The sequence below is a fragment of the Oncorhynchus mykiss genome, chromosome 10, assembly GCF_057628025.1.
Source record: "Oncorhynchus mykiss isolate SJ-2025 chromosome 10, ASM5762802v1, whole genome shotgun sequence".
NCBI classification, from domain to species: Eukaryota; Metazoa; Chordata; class Actinopteri; order Salmoniformes; family Salmonidae; genus Oncorhynchus; species Oncorhynchus mykiss.
Window position 1 is genome coordinate 74943512 of NC_143031.1, and position 13989 is coordinate 74957500.

Genomic DNA, 13989 nt, shown 5'->3' on the forward strand with positions numbered 1-13989 from the left:
CATACAGGCCAGGAAACGTGGGAGCTTGCTCTATACGTGGAATGGTATGACCTCTGAACTACTGATCACTCAAGAAGAAGTGAGTCCTAGATGACAGCCGAACAGACTGCAGCTGGAAAGGTAGCAAATCTAGTACGAGAACACTGACAGACGTGAGCGAATCTCTAGAGTGAGATGAACCTCTCAGACCAGACCAACTTCTCACACGACGACCCGGAAGATTCCACAAAGGACAGGGTGACATCGACTGGGCAAACCAGAGCCTCACATCACCAACTTCACGTAAACACTAAGCATTGCTTTTCCGGATGAGCAATAGTTAGTGGCATATGTATTTATGTGAGAATAGCTTCCCAGGTCTGTCCCAAGACCAATGTTCCTAAATCTTTCTTCCAAAACCCCCTTCTCTTCTCACTGATTTTACTGTGTTATAACCAAACAGTTTTGTCTTGTTTAGTCCACTAGGGATGGTATTTTACTGTATTATGTTATTATGAAATTGTTTAATTAGTTAGTAAATAAATAATTGAGTCAATTGGTGTATGGATCATTCAAAGTAGAGGCTGGGTTCATGCATGTAACCAACAATTTACAACGTTCAGATGAGACTGACGAAGGTAATAAGAACATTTAATGACTGATTGACTGCTATTGATATAAAATATCTCAGATCTTTAAGAGTGGATTCGGGAGATATATATATAAACAAATTCTTCCATTGTTCACCGACTTCCTAGTTAATTTAATGTACATGATTAGTTTAATCAGGTAACGATAAATACAGATAATTGATTTGATAAAATAGCAGGTCTTCACATTTAATGACAGAAACACTGGCTCTTTCCCCGGTGAGTCACCAGCAGACATTTTCTCCACCTTATTTTAATTACGTTGTCGTTTGTAAATGAGCTTTTTCTTTCCATTGTTGTTGTTTACATTATTACCTTGTCGGGGTTTTTTTAATGCTTTTTTTTGTCAGGAAAAGTTCACGTCAATCCATGGAGGCATAAATGACATTTTTGATGTTTAATTCAATAAGACAAAAGCTGCGAAAGGAGAGTTGAAGATAAAGCGAAGGCAGGGACAGAAAAGTCATGTTTAGAAAATATTTGGTGAAGTGGTAAAAGAGTATGATAGCAGTGTTGGGTTATGCTATGTGTTGTATGTGATGATTGTGAGGTGCTACACACATTTGACAGTCATAAGATGGGACTTCAAATAGGCCTGTGGCACATCAAGGGGAACTGTAGCCTACTGTTTAGATGGGTTAAGTAGAATCTGAAATCTGGACACTGACTATAGGTCTATAACCTCTCATATAGCCTTAAAATCAACTCCTGCAGAATTAAACACTTATCGCAGTATAAATGAAACACCAAATGTAGGCAAAGCTTGGACAATGGAACAGGAGTGTAGAAATAGGATTTATTTATTGTAGTAGTGTGCAAGAGTCCCACAGGGGGAGTTTTTTGGTGTGTCTGAGGGGAGAGAGCAACAGCACCACCACCAAATCATCACCTAGCCTCTTCCAGAGACAGGCCTCCACTCAGATAAAGACTTCCAGCATCTCTGTTACGGTCAGTTGGTTTCCTCTTGTAGAACTCTCTGTCTGGGCCTGAAAGTGCACACTTTTCCTCTGGACCATGGCCCCGAGTGTTCTGGTGAAATGTAGTGGAGGAACCTTTACCGTCCGAGACATCAACGACCTTCACTTCCTCCTTCCCCACCAGCATCTCCATGGTGACCCTCCTAGCGCCTGCCAGCACTCTGTCGGGAACGAACGTCACCCTGAACATCGATTCCGTTGGAGCCACAGACTTGAACTACGCTGTCCTGCGTCTCTCTGTTGTCAACAAGGTAAATGTCATGTTCCAAAACTTTAAAATGAACTACGCCGTCCTGTGTCTCTCTTTTGTCAGCAAGGTAAGAGCCATGTTCCAAAACTCTAAATTTGGTCCCCTTTCCTCATATCGTCTCTCTGGTCATTGATTTGAAAGGACTTGTTGGTGTAAGATACCAGCCCTGCTGGTCAGAGATGGTGCCACCTCTACCACCACAATCGACACAACCACCACTACCATCACCACAACAACCACCACAACCGCCACCAAAACCGCCACCACAACCACACAACCGACACTACCAACACTACCACCACAACGAACACTACAACAACCGACACTATCACCACAACTACCACTACAACCACCACCACAACCGACACTACCACCACAATCAGCACTACCACCACTTCCACCACAACAACCACAACCACAACTACCACCACAACCACAACCGCCACCACAACCACCACCACCACATCCACCACCACAACTACCACCAACACAATGAACACTACCGCCACTAGCCACCACAACTGACACTACAACAACTGACACTACCACCACTACCACCACAACCACCACCACAACCACCACCACCACCATAACCGCCACCACAACTGCCACAACTGCCACAACTGCCACTACCGCCACTACCACCACAACCACCACAACCGACACTACCACTACCGCCACAACCACCACAACCACCACAACCACCACAACCGCCACTACCACAACCGCCACTACCACCACAACCACCACAACCGACACTACCACAACCGTCACTGCCACCACTAACACCAAAACCACAACTGCCACCACAACCTCCACCACAGCCGCCACCACCACCACTACCACCACAACCACCACAACTACCAACAAAATAACCACAACCACCACCACCACCACTACCACAACAACCGACACTACCACAACCGACACTACCACCACTACCACCACAACTATCAAAAAAACACCACAACCACCACATCCACCACCACCACCACTACCACCACAACCGACACAACCACCACAACTACCAATACTACCACCACCACAACCACCACAACTGACACTACCACTACCACCACAACAACCACAACCTCTACCACCACTACCTCAGTTGTCTGACTAAGAGCTATTTCTCTCTCTCTTAACCACTCACTCTCTCCCACTGTCTCTCTCTCTCTCTCTGTCTGTTCCATCTCCCCTTCCTCCAGGTGACAACCCCCCTGTACCTGTAGTAAGTACTACATCCACCCAGGTCTCTGTCACCAACACTACAGCTGTACCTGTACTTAGTACTACATCCACCCAGGTCTCTGTCACCAACACTACAGCTGTACCTGTAGTTAGTACTACATCCACCCAGGTCTCTGTCACCAACACTACAGCTGTACCTGTAGTTAGTACTACGTCCACCCAGGTCTCTGTCACCAACACTACAGTTGTACCTGTAGTTAGTACTACAACCACCCAGGTCTCTGTCACCAACACTACAGCTGTACCTGTAGTTAGTACTACATCCACCCAGGTCTCTGTCACCAACACTACAGTTGTACCTGTAGTTAATACTACATCCAACCAGGTCTCTGTCACCAACACTACAGCTGTACCTGTAGTTAGTACTACATCCACCCAGGTCTCTTTCACCAACACTACAGCTGTAACTGTAGTTAGTACTACATCCACCCAGGTCTCTATCACCAACACTACAGCTGTACCTGTAGTTAGTACTACATCCACCCAGGTCTCTGTCACCAACACTACAGCTGTACCTGTAGTTAGTACTACGTCCACCAGAGGGCCACCTTTGACTCTGTCCCTGTATCTAAGGATCTGTGTGATGCTTTCTCTCCTCCTGTGGAATAGAGTAGAGCTGTAGAGTTGTATAATAGTTAATGTAGGTAGATGTCATGTGGAACAGTGGAATCAGTGCAGAGAGAGTTGTGTCATTAGATGTAACCATGTTGTATATGTCATATGTATATGTCATGTTGTACTAAAAAACAGGGTGGAAATATGAATGTTTTGTCATAATACATGTGAAGGGTTTTTATTCTTCCTTCTATTCTCTTAAATCTGTCAAACTGAAACTATGGAGATGTTGTCAAAACTTCTCTTCACAGTCAGTATAGATGGAACAAAGAGCCTATATGGTACAGATCTAGAATCAGGTTTCCCTCCCAAAATCCTAACTTTAACCATTTGTGGTGGACATTCAAAACGGACCTAAGATCAGTGTGTGTGGCAACTTCCCCCCTGCACCGCCGGTCACAGAGTGCAAGACATAAGTGTCTCTCCATTTGAAGGCTGGGGGTGCTGTAAACTTAGTCAGGATATATGTAGGGTATATGTGAATGTATCCAAAATTGTGACCCTGTGACCCACACATACATCATATAGCATGATATAGAGTCATATTGTGTAGTATATTATCACTTTAGTTTAATCATATGTTTAAAACTAATGATCACTGTGGGAAACAAACATGTTCAGATTAGGAACTAAGGCTGGTTCAAGTCACGTGGGGACCAGTTTCCCCTTCACTGTGGTTGAAAGTTTAAAAAATAGTGTCACTACAGTAAATCACACATACGCAGGACAGTGCAGGGAGAAGACACAGCTACAGACGTATTTTAGAGTTGAGGTTAGAAGTAGAAGTTACTGTATTTGAGCACAAGTGTGTTAAGATGTCAGAGGGAGTTTATGAAAACTCAAATGGATTTGAAGGCGATGAGCCTGATGTAATGAAGAACACAGACATTGATGGCCAATTATATGGCAACGTAGGAGCCTTCAAACCCTGTCCAAGAGATGGAGTTGTTGCTTCAGGTAAGATTGCATGGACACACACACACACACACATAAGCACACACACACATTGAACAGGTGATATTACCCTGTATTGCTATAGCTTCATTTGTCCCAATCTTGGATGATACAGTAAAACACATTACCAAAGATTACTTTACTTACTTTAACAATTTGTGGTTTAGTGCATTTTCAGTGGTGGAAGAGACCCTCTGGAATTGCTGCAGTGTGTCTGGGGCTGCTGTGTGTTCTCTTATTGGCTGGGATCATAGGCCTGTCTGTCTACTGTAAGTTTAGTATGTTGTCACTGAGACTTAAGTAGCCTACTTAATCATCAATGGTGAGGAAATTACATTTTTAATGAACTCTTCTATATTACAGATGGAGTCATTGGTCATCACTACTCAACAGAGAGAGACCAGCTACAGGCCAGTTACAACAACATGACTGAAGAGAGAAACCAGCTACAGACCAGTTACAACACCCTGACCAAAGAGAGAGACCAGCTACAGACCAGTTACAACAACATGACTGAAGAGAGAAACCAGCTACAGACCAGTTACAACACCCTGACCAAAGAGAGAGACCAGCTACAGACCAGTTGCAACAACATGACTGAAGAGAGAAACCAGCTAAAGACCAGTTACAACAACATGAATGAAGAGAGAGACCAGCTACAGATCAGGGTTAGGTTCTATGGTGAGTGGAGTTCATTTATTTCATTTAGTACATAGAAGAGATGTCATATATTTTGTTGACTTTTGAATGCCTGCTGTTCTGATGTGTTCATCTCAGAGAAACCCTGTCTAGCTGGATGGTGGAAGTTTGGCACCAGCTGTTATTATGTCTCCTCCACGATGGACTCAGCTGGGGCCGGTCAGAGGGAGTGCAGAACAATGGGAGGAGAGTTGGTTATTATAAACAGCAGAGAAGAACAGGTAATAGATAATACATTATTAATACTAAAATACTACAGTTTCTTTATTATCATCTACTTCTCTGTTTAGTATTCAACGTGTATAACCAACTGCATTGCAAATGTACATATCACTGTCAATTTTTAAAATACATTTCCTCTCAGAAACAAAAGTTTGCATGAAATTATATAAACTCAGCAAAAATAAATATTTCTATGAACATAAACTGAACAAGTTCCACAGACATGGAATAATGTGTCCCTGAACAAAAGGGGGGGGGGGGGGGGGGGGGTCAAAATCAAAAGTAACAGTCAGTATCTGGTGTGGCCACCAGCTACATTAACTTTTTTATGGCTGAAGGGGCAGTATTGAGTAGCTTGGATGAAAGGTGCCCAGATGTGCCCATATTAAACTGCCTGCTCCTCAGTCCCAGTTGCTAATATATGCATATTATTATTCATATTGGATAGAAAACACTGATGTTTCTAAAACTGTTTGAATTATGTATGTGAGTATAAAATAATTCATATGGCAGGCAAAAACTTGAGAAAAAATCTAGACAGGAAGTGGGAATTATGAGGCTGGTCGATTTTTAACCAAGATCCTATTGAAATTACAGCGAGATATGGATGAGTTTGCACTTCCTACAGCTTCCACTAGATGTCAACAGTCTGCAGAACTTTGTCTGATGCCTCTACTATGAAGGGGGGCCGAATGAGAGGGGAATTAGTCAGGTCTGCCATGACCTGACCATAATCTAACCATGCGCGTTCACATGAGAGGGAGCTCTGTTCCATCGCTCATCTGAAGTCAATGTAATTCTCCGGTTGGAACGTTATTCAAGATTTATGTTAAAAACATTCTAAAGATTGACTCAATACATCGTTTGACATGTTTCTACTGACTGTTTCAGAACTTTTGGACATTTCATCAGCTTTTAGTGAACGCACTTCGTGACTTTGGATTTGTTTCCCAAACTCTCTAACAATAGTAGCTATTTGGACATAAATTATGGACATTACCGAAACAAAACAAAAATTTATTGTGGAAGTGGGAGTCCTGGGAGTGCATTCCGACGAAGATCAGCAAAGGTAAGTGAAGATTTATAATGCTTTTTATGAGTTTTGTTGAATGCACAATTTGGCGGGTAACTGTATTCCTTTTGTGGCTGAACGCTGTTTTCAGATGATTGAATATTGTGCTTTTGCCGTAAAGCTTTTTGAAATCTGACACAGCGGTTGCATTAAGAAGAAGTGTATCTTTAATTCTATGTAAAACATGTATCTTTCATCAAAGTTTATGATGAGTATTTATGTTATTTGATGTGGCTCTCTGCAATTTCTCCGGATATTTTGGAGGCATTTCTGAACATGGCACCAATGTAAACTGAGGTTTTTGTAAAAAATATTAACTTTATCGAACAAAACACATACGTATTGTGTAACATGAAGTCACGAGTGTCATCTGATGAAGATCATCAAAGGTTTGTGATTCATTTTATCTCTATATCTGCTTTTTGTGACTCCTGTCTTTGGCTGGAAAAATTACTGTGTTTGTCTGTGATTTTGCGGTGACCTAACATAATCGTTTGTGGTGCTTCCGCTAAAAGCCTATTTGAAATCAGACACTTTGTTGGGATTAACAACAAGATTACATTTAAAATGTTATGTTTGAGGAATTTTAATTATGAGATTTCTGTTGTTTGAATTTGGCGCCCTGCACTTTCACTGGCTGTTGTCATATCGATCCCGTTACCAGGATTTCAGCCATAAGAATTGAAGTACTGTAGCGCATCTTCTCCTCATGGATTGCACCAGATTTGCCAGTTTTTGCTGTGAGATGTTACCCCACTCTTCCACCAAGGCACCTGCAAGTTCCCGGACATTTCTGGGGGGAATGGCCCTAGCCCTCACCCTCCGATCCAACAGGTCCCAGACGTGCTCAATGGGTTAGAGATCCGGGCTCTTTGGCAGAACACAGACATTCTTGCCTTGAGGGAAATTACACACAGAACCGTATGTGTCACACCCTGACCTTATAGAGAATTTTTATTTCTCTATTTGGTTAGGTCAGGGTGTGATTTGGGGTTGGCATTCTAGTTTGTATATTTCTTTGTTGGCCGGGTATGATTCCCAATCAGAGGCAGCTGACTATCGTTGTCTCTGATTGGGGATCATACTTAGGCAGCCCTTTTTCCGTTTTCTGAATAGGTTCTTAGCCTTACATAACTGTGCACATTCGTTTTTTTGTCTTTGTTATTTTGTTTTGGTGTCATCAATAAAAAGACGATGTACGCCTACCACGCTGCACCTTGGTCCACTCCTTCTACAAACGAGAGCCGTAACAGAAGATCACACCACCAACGGACCAAGCAGCGTGCCCCGGAGTGGAGGACATCATGGACATGAGAGGAGGTAATGGCATGAGAGCCTGCCGTGGAAACAGGCGGAAGGAGCGAGTGAGGAACGGCGGCGATACCAGGAGTCACGGCAAGGATAGAAGCAAGATAGGCAGCCTTCCCCAAATATTGGGGGGGGGACACGGGTTGGCGAGCGCAGCGAGCAGAACGAACAGAACTAAAGGGTGAACGAGAACCAACTCCCTGTAAACACAATGATGAGTTGGTCACGGTTCAAGTGCCACGTTTTCCGGTTCTGTGCACCGTCTCTTCAGTGCGTATCCACAGCCGGTGCGCACTGTGCAAGCTCCCCGCTGTTGCCGTGCTAGAGTGGGTATTCAGAGAGGACGGATTGTGCCGGCTCAGCGCTCCTGGTCTCCGGTGCGTCTCTTCAGCCCAGGATATCATGCGCCAGCTCTACGCATGGTATCCCCAGTTCGCCAGCAAAACCCAGTGCGGCCTGTGCCAGCTTCCCGCACTTGCCGTGCTACAGTGGTATTCAGCCAGGACGCGTTGTGCCAGCTCTGCGCTCCAGACCTCCAGCGCGCCTCCACAGCCCAGTATATCGTACGCCGGCTATACGCACTATGCCTCCAGTGTGCCTTCTTATCCCAGTGCGTCCTGTGCCAGCTCTCCACACTCACCGAGCTAAAGTGGGTATCCAGCCAGGCTGCCTTGTGGCAGCTCCACGTACCAGGCTGCCAGTACATCTCCTCAGTCCGGTGAGACCTGTTCCGGCTCCACGTACGAAGCCTCCAGTGATGATCCATGGCACGAAGCCTCCAGTGATGATCCATGGCCCGGATCCTGTAGTGATGATCCGTGGAACAAAGCCTCCAATGATAATCCATGGCCCAGAGCCTCCAGCGATAATCCATGGCCCGGAGCCTCAATACCTCTGGAGGAAGCTGCAGAAGTTTTGGAGGAGGTGGACATGCCTTGAGAGCTGGTGCTATGGACTGTAGATATGTAAAGAGAAACATTTTAAACATTGCTGTTTAAAAAAAAATATATATTTTTTTTTTTCATAATTTAACATGCGTTGGTGGAGGTGGCTGTATTCAAATTGCAGGGGGCAGGGACACCAGACAAGGCTGCTGTGGTGGTGTGACTAGAGGAGATGGAGGAGGTAATTGGTCCAGAGGAGGCCGCTTCAGTGGTGACAGACAGGGGTGTGGTGTGCATCGTGGTGGTGGATGAAACCGCTGACAATGGCTTGGTGGAGCTAGTGTTTGTGGTGGTGGGGTTGAAGGACCGACAGTGGTGTGGCTGAGAGAACAGGCACGTGGCCTATGTCGGCAGCAGGAGGCTCCAGCGGCTCCTATAGGTGTTGCACACTGGGAGGCACTGGCGGTGGTGACGAAGCTGTCAGGGGGATTCCTGTGGGGCGTCCAGCTGAGGCGATGGCATCAATGGTCTCATCCATAGCAGCCCTCTCCTGTGCCCTCTGTGTTCTGAGCGCTGCTCGATGCCCTTTCTCCTCTGCCTCGGCCCTCTCCTTCTCACCCCTCTCCGGCCACTGGCACGTGTATTCCTCCCCGGTGAGGCATGTGGTAACAACTGAGAGTCTTCTGTATTGGTATAGCCGATACTTCAGGACAGTTAGGATGTGCCCCAGGTCCTTCGCTATCAGCCCCTCTATTAGGGGGTGCTCTTCCAGGGCTGGGACTGGAGCAGAGGCTGGGGGTCCTCCTGTGGTCTCTGGGGAGGTGGTGCTGGTGGACGACACAGTGCTGCTATTCAAGGAGATGCGATGGTGGGACCCGGTAGGGACCAAGACGGCATTAGACGGGACCTTTCAATGGCTGAAGGGTCAAAAAGGAAGAGGCCATATTTCTTAAACTCTTCCACCACATAGCGCATGTCCTTGCAGCGCTGGGACGGGTAGCGGAGTGCTCTGGCAAATTCTGATTTGTTTACCATGTAGGAGTGGTCAACATGGCTGAGGTCTCCAGCTACCTAGGAGAACTCAGCCTTTAAAGAGCCAGACTATGCCACGTCCAGAGGCTACAGGGCATAGGTGCAGTGAGGTGGAAGACATAGAAGTCTTCCCGTGGTGCTGCCGCGATCACCTCTGGGTCCATGTGGATCTTGTGCCCATCGAAGAGAAGAAGGAGAGGGTGCTCTTTCACTGTATGCTTATTGCAGTACTCAGACCACTTCCTGAACAGGTCCCGGTCAATGTAGCCACTGTTTGACGGTCCATACAAGGCTTGGGAGGGGCCTCCCAATGTGTTGTGGCCGCAGGGGAAACACTCTCTACACTCTCTTTGGATAATTCATTCCAATCATTTTAAAGTTAACAGCAGGTAACGGGGGCATCTCTCTCTCTGTCTCGTCCTCTCTCTCTGAAGCAGGCCAGCTCGGTGATGTGTTCCTTGGTCCGCAGAGCATGCTGGTGTGTTTCACGCCCCAGGGGGACAGCACTTTGTGCCTGCTCTGACTGCTACTAAACCCAGACTCGTCACACTTTTAGATTTGTCTGGGTTTCCCCCTCAACCCACTCTCTTCCAAGTGCTTCTCATAAGAAGTGGAGAAGTTGTCCATGGACGGACGTGCAGGCCCACTCAGCTCTCACCCTGTACAGGGTGTCCAGCCCCCTCATGCTCAGGTTCTTGTGCCTCCTCCTGATCATTTCCCAACACCTCTTCCCCAGTGGTGGGATTGTCTTCCCTGGGTGCTGAAACCTGGAAGAGAATAGAATGAAAATTCCCCATCCTGGATGAAATATACAATATACAGTGCCTTGCGAAAGTATTTGGCCCCCTTGAACTTTGCGACCTTTTGCCACATTTCAGGCTTCAAACCTAAAGATATAACTGTATTTTTTGTGAAGAATCAACAACAAGTGGGACACAATCATGAAGTGGAACGACATTTATTGGATATTTCAAACTTTTTTAATAAATCAAAAACTGAAAAATTGGGCGTGCAAAATTATTCAGCCCCCTTAAGTTAATACTTTGTAGCGCCACCTTTTGCTGCGATTACAGCTGTAAGTCGCTTGGGGTATGTCTCTATCAGTTTTGCACATCGAGAGACTGACATTTTTTCCCATTCCTCCTTGCAAAACAGCTCGAGCTCAGTGAGGTTGGATGGAGAGCATTTGTGAACAGCAGTTTTCAGTTCTTTCCACAGATTCTCGATTGGATTCAGGTCTGGACTTTGACTTGGCCATTCTAACACCTGGATATGTTTATTTTTGAATCATTCCATTGTAGATTTTGCTTTATGTTTTGGATCATTGTCTTGTTGGAAGACAAATCTCCGTCCCAGTCTCAGGTCTTTTGCAGACTCCATCAGGTTTTCTTCCAGAATGGTCCTGTACTTGGCTCCATCCATCTTCCCATCAATTTTAACCATCTTCCCTGTCCCTGCTGAATAAAAGCAGGCCCAAACCATGATGCTGCCACCACCATGTTTGACAGTGGGGATGGTGTGTTCAGGGTGATGAGCTGTGTTGCTTTTACGCCAAACATAACGTTTTGCATTGTTGCCAAAAAGTTCAATTTTGGTTTCATCTGACCAGAGCACCTTCTTCCACATGTTTGGTGTGTCTCCCAGGTGGCTTGTGGCAAACTTTAAACAACACTTTTTATGGATATCTTTAAGAAATGGCTTTCTTCTTGCCACTCTTCCATAAAGGCCAGATTTGTGCAATATACGACTGATTGTTGTCCTATGGACAGAGTCTCCCACCTCAGCTGTAGATCTCTGCAGTTCATCCAGAGTGATCATGGGCCTCTTGGCTGCATCTCTGATCAGTCTTCTCCTTGTATGAGCTGAAAGTTTAGAGGGACGGCCAGGTCTTGGTAGATTTGCAGTGGTCTGATACTCCTTCCATTTCAATATTATCGCTTGCACAGTGCTCCTTGGGATGTTTAAAGCTTGGGAAATCTTTTTGTATCCAAATCCGGCTTTAAACTTCTTCACAACAGTATCTCGGACCTGCCTGGTGTGTTCCTTGTTCTTCATGATGCTCTCTGCGCTTTTAACGGACCTCTGAGACTATCACAGTGCAGGTGCATTTATACGGAGACTTGATTACACACAGGTGGATTGTATTTATCATCATTAGTCATTTAGGTCAACATTGGATCATTCAGAGATCCTCACTGAACTTCTGGAGAGAGTTTGCTGCACTGACAGTAAAGGGGCTGAATAATTTTGCACGCCCAATTTTTCAGTTTTTGATTTGTTAAAACAGTTTGAAATATCCAATAAATGTCGTTCCACTTCATGATTGTGTCGCACTTGTTGTTGATTCTTCACAAAAAAATACAGTTTTATATCTTTATCTTTGAAGCCTGAAATGTGGCAAAAGGTTGCAAAGTTCAAGGGGGCCAAATACTTTCGCAAGGCACTGTACATCCACATTTACATCACACACTTTGAGAACAGTCAGTCCAGCATTCTACATACATTAAACCTCTTGGGGATAGTAAGACGCTAGCGTCTCAAGTGGCCAATAGCCTCGGGAAATGCATAGCGCCAAATTCAAATAAAACGCTTTAAAACTCAAACTTTCATTAAAGTTGCGACGAGCAAACCCGTATCCGGGAGCATAATCATAGCCTCAAACGCATTAGCATAACGCAACGGACATAAATACCCCTAGAAACTTTTCCTATTCATGAAAATCGCAAATTAAATTAAATAAATATATTCAAACACAAGCTTAGCCTTTTGTTAACAACACTGTCATCTCAGATTTTCAAAATATGCGTTACAGCCAACGCTAGACAAGCATTTGTGTAAGTTTATCATGGCATAATGCTATGCTAGCTCTGCTGGCAGCAGGCAACATTTTCACGAAAATAAGAAAAGCAACCAAATTAAATCATTTACCTTTGAAGAACTTCAGATGCTTTCACTCAGGAGACTCCCAGTTAGATAGCAAATGTTCCTTTTTTCCAAAAATATTATTTTTGTAGGCGAAATAGCTCCCGTTTCTTCATCATGCATGACTGAGAAATCGACCCTAAAATGCTACAACTATAACGGCAAACTTTTTTCAAAATTTGCTCCATAATATCGACAGAAACACGGCAAACGTTGTTTAGGATCCATCCTCAAGGTGTTTTTAACATATGTATTCGATAATATATCCGTCGAGGCAGTTGGTTTCTAATAAGAAGCGATTGGAAAAATGGCTACCTCAGTATTTTACGCAAGGTTTTCTGCGGGAGACACCATGTGACCACTTGCCAAATATGGTCCCTTACAGCCATTCTTCAAGGGAAATGCCTAAAAAGATGTCACAATGCTGTAGACACCTTGGGGAAAACGTGGAAAACGTAAGCACATGCGTAGCTCATTCACAGCCATATAAGGAGTCATTGGCATGAGGCGGTTTCAAAAAATGCGGCACTTCCTGGATGGATTTTTATCTTAGTTTCGCCTGTAACATCAGTTCTGTGGCACTCACAGACAATATCTTTGCAGTTTTGGAAACGTCAGAGTGTCTTCTTTCCAAAGCTGTCAATTATATGCATAGTCAAGCATCTTTTCGTGACAAAATATCTTGTTTAAAACGGGAACGTTTTACATCCAAAAATTAAAATAGCGCCGCCTAAATCCAACTGGTTAAATCACACATGCAGGGTACTCAATTAAAGCTACACTCGTTGTGAATCCAGCCAACATGTCAGATTTTAAAAATGCTTTTCGGGGAAAGCATGAGAAGCTATTATCTGATAGCATGCACCCACCTGAACCAGTTGTAAACAAAATAACTAGCGTAGCAGGCGCTACACAAAACGCTGAAATAAAAAAAAAAACATGCATTACCTTTGACGAGCTTCTTTGTTGGCACTCCAATATGTCCCATAAACATCACAATTGGTCCTTTTTTTTCTCGATTAATTCCGTCCATGTATACCCAAAATGTCCATTTATAAAGCAGGTTTGATCCGGAAAAAAACAGCTTTCCAAAACACAACGTCACTACAAAACATTTCAAAAGTTGCCTATAAACTTTGCCAAAATATTTCAAACTACTTTTGTAATACAACTT

The 13989-nt window shown here is 44.4% G+C and overlaps 1 long non-coding RNA gene and 1 pseudogene across 2 annotated transcripts in view; one reads left to right on the forward strand and one right to left on the reverse strand.

The window, feature by feature from the left end:
• The first annotated feature begins 4835 nt into the window (after window positions 1–4835).
• The window catches only part of LOC149980294 (uncharacterized), a 15077-nt gene continuing 5923 nt past the window's right edge, over window positions 4836–13989 (forward strand). The window contains exons 1-3 of the long non-coding RNA XR_016483939.1: window positions 4836–4945; window positions 5040–5357; window positions 5454–5596. This is a non-coding gene — a long non-coding RNA (uncharacterized LOC149980294). The remainder of the gene's footprint in view (window positions 4946–5039; window positions 5358–5453; window positions 5597–13989) is intronic.
• Window positions 9006–13989, reverse strand: part of LOC149980295 (uncharacterized) — a 5828-nt pseudogene continuing 844 nt past the window's right edge. The window contains exons 2-4 of the transcript XR_016484066.1: window positions 10288–10660; window positions 9748–10237; window positions 9006–9688 (exon numbers count right to left, since the gene is read on the reverse strand). The product of XR_016484066.1 is annotated as an uncharacterized LOC149980295 (transcript). The remainder of the gene's footprint in view (window positions 9689–9747; window positions 10238–10287; window positions 10661–13989) is intronic.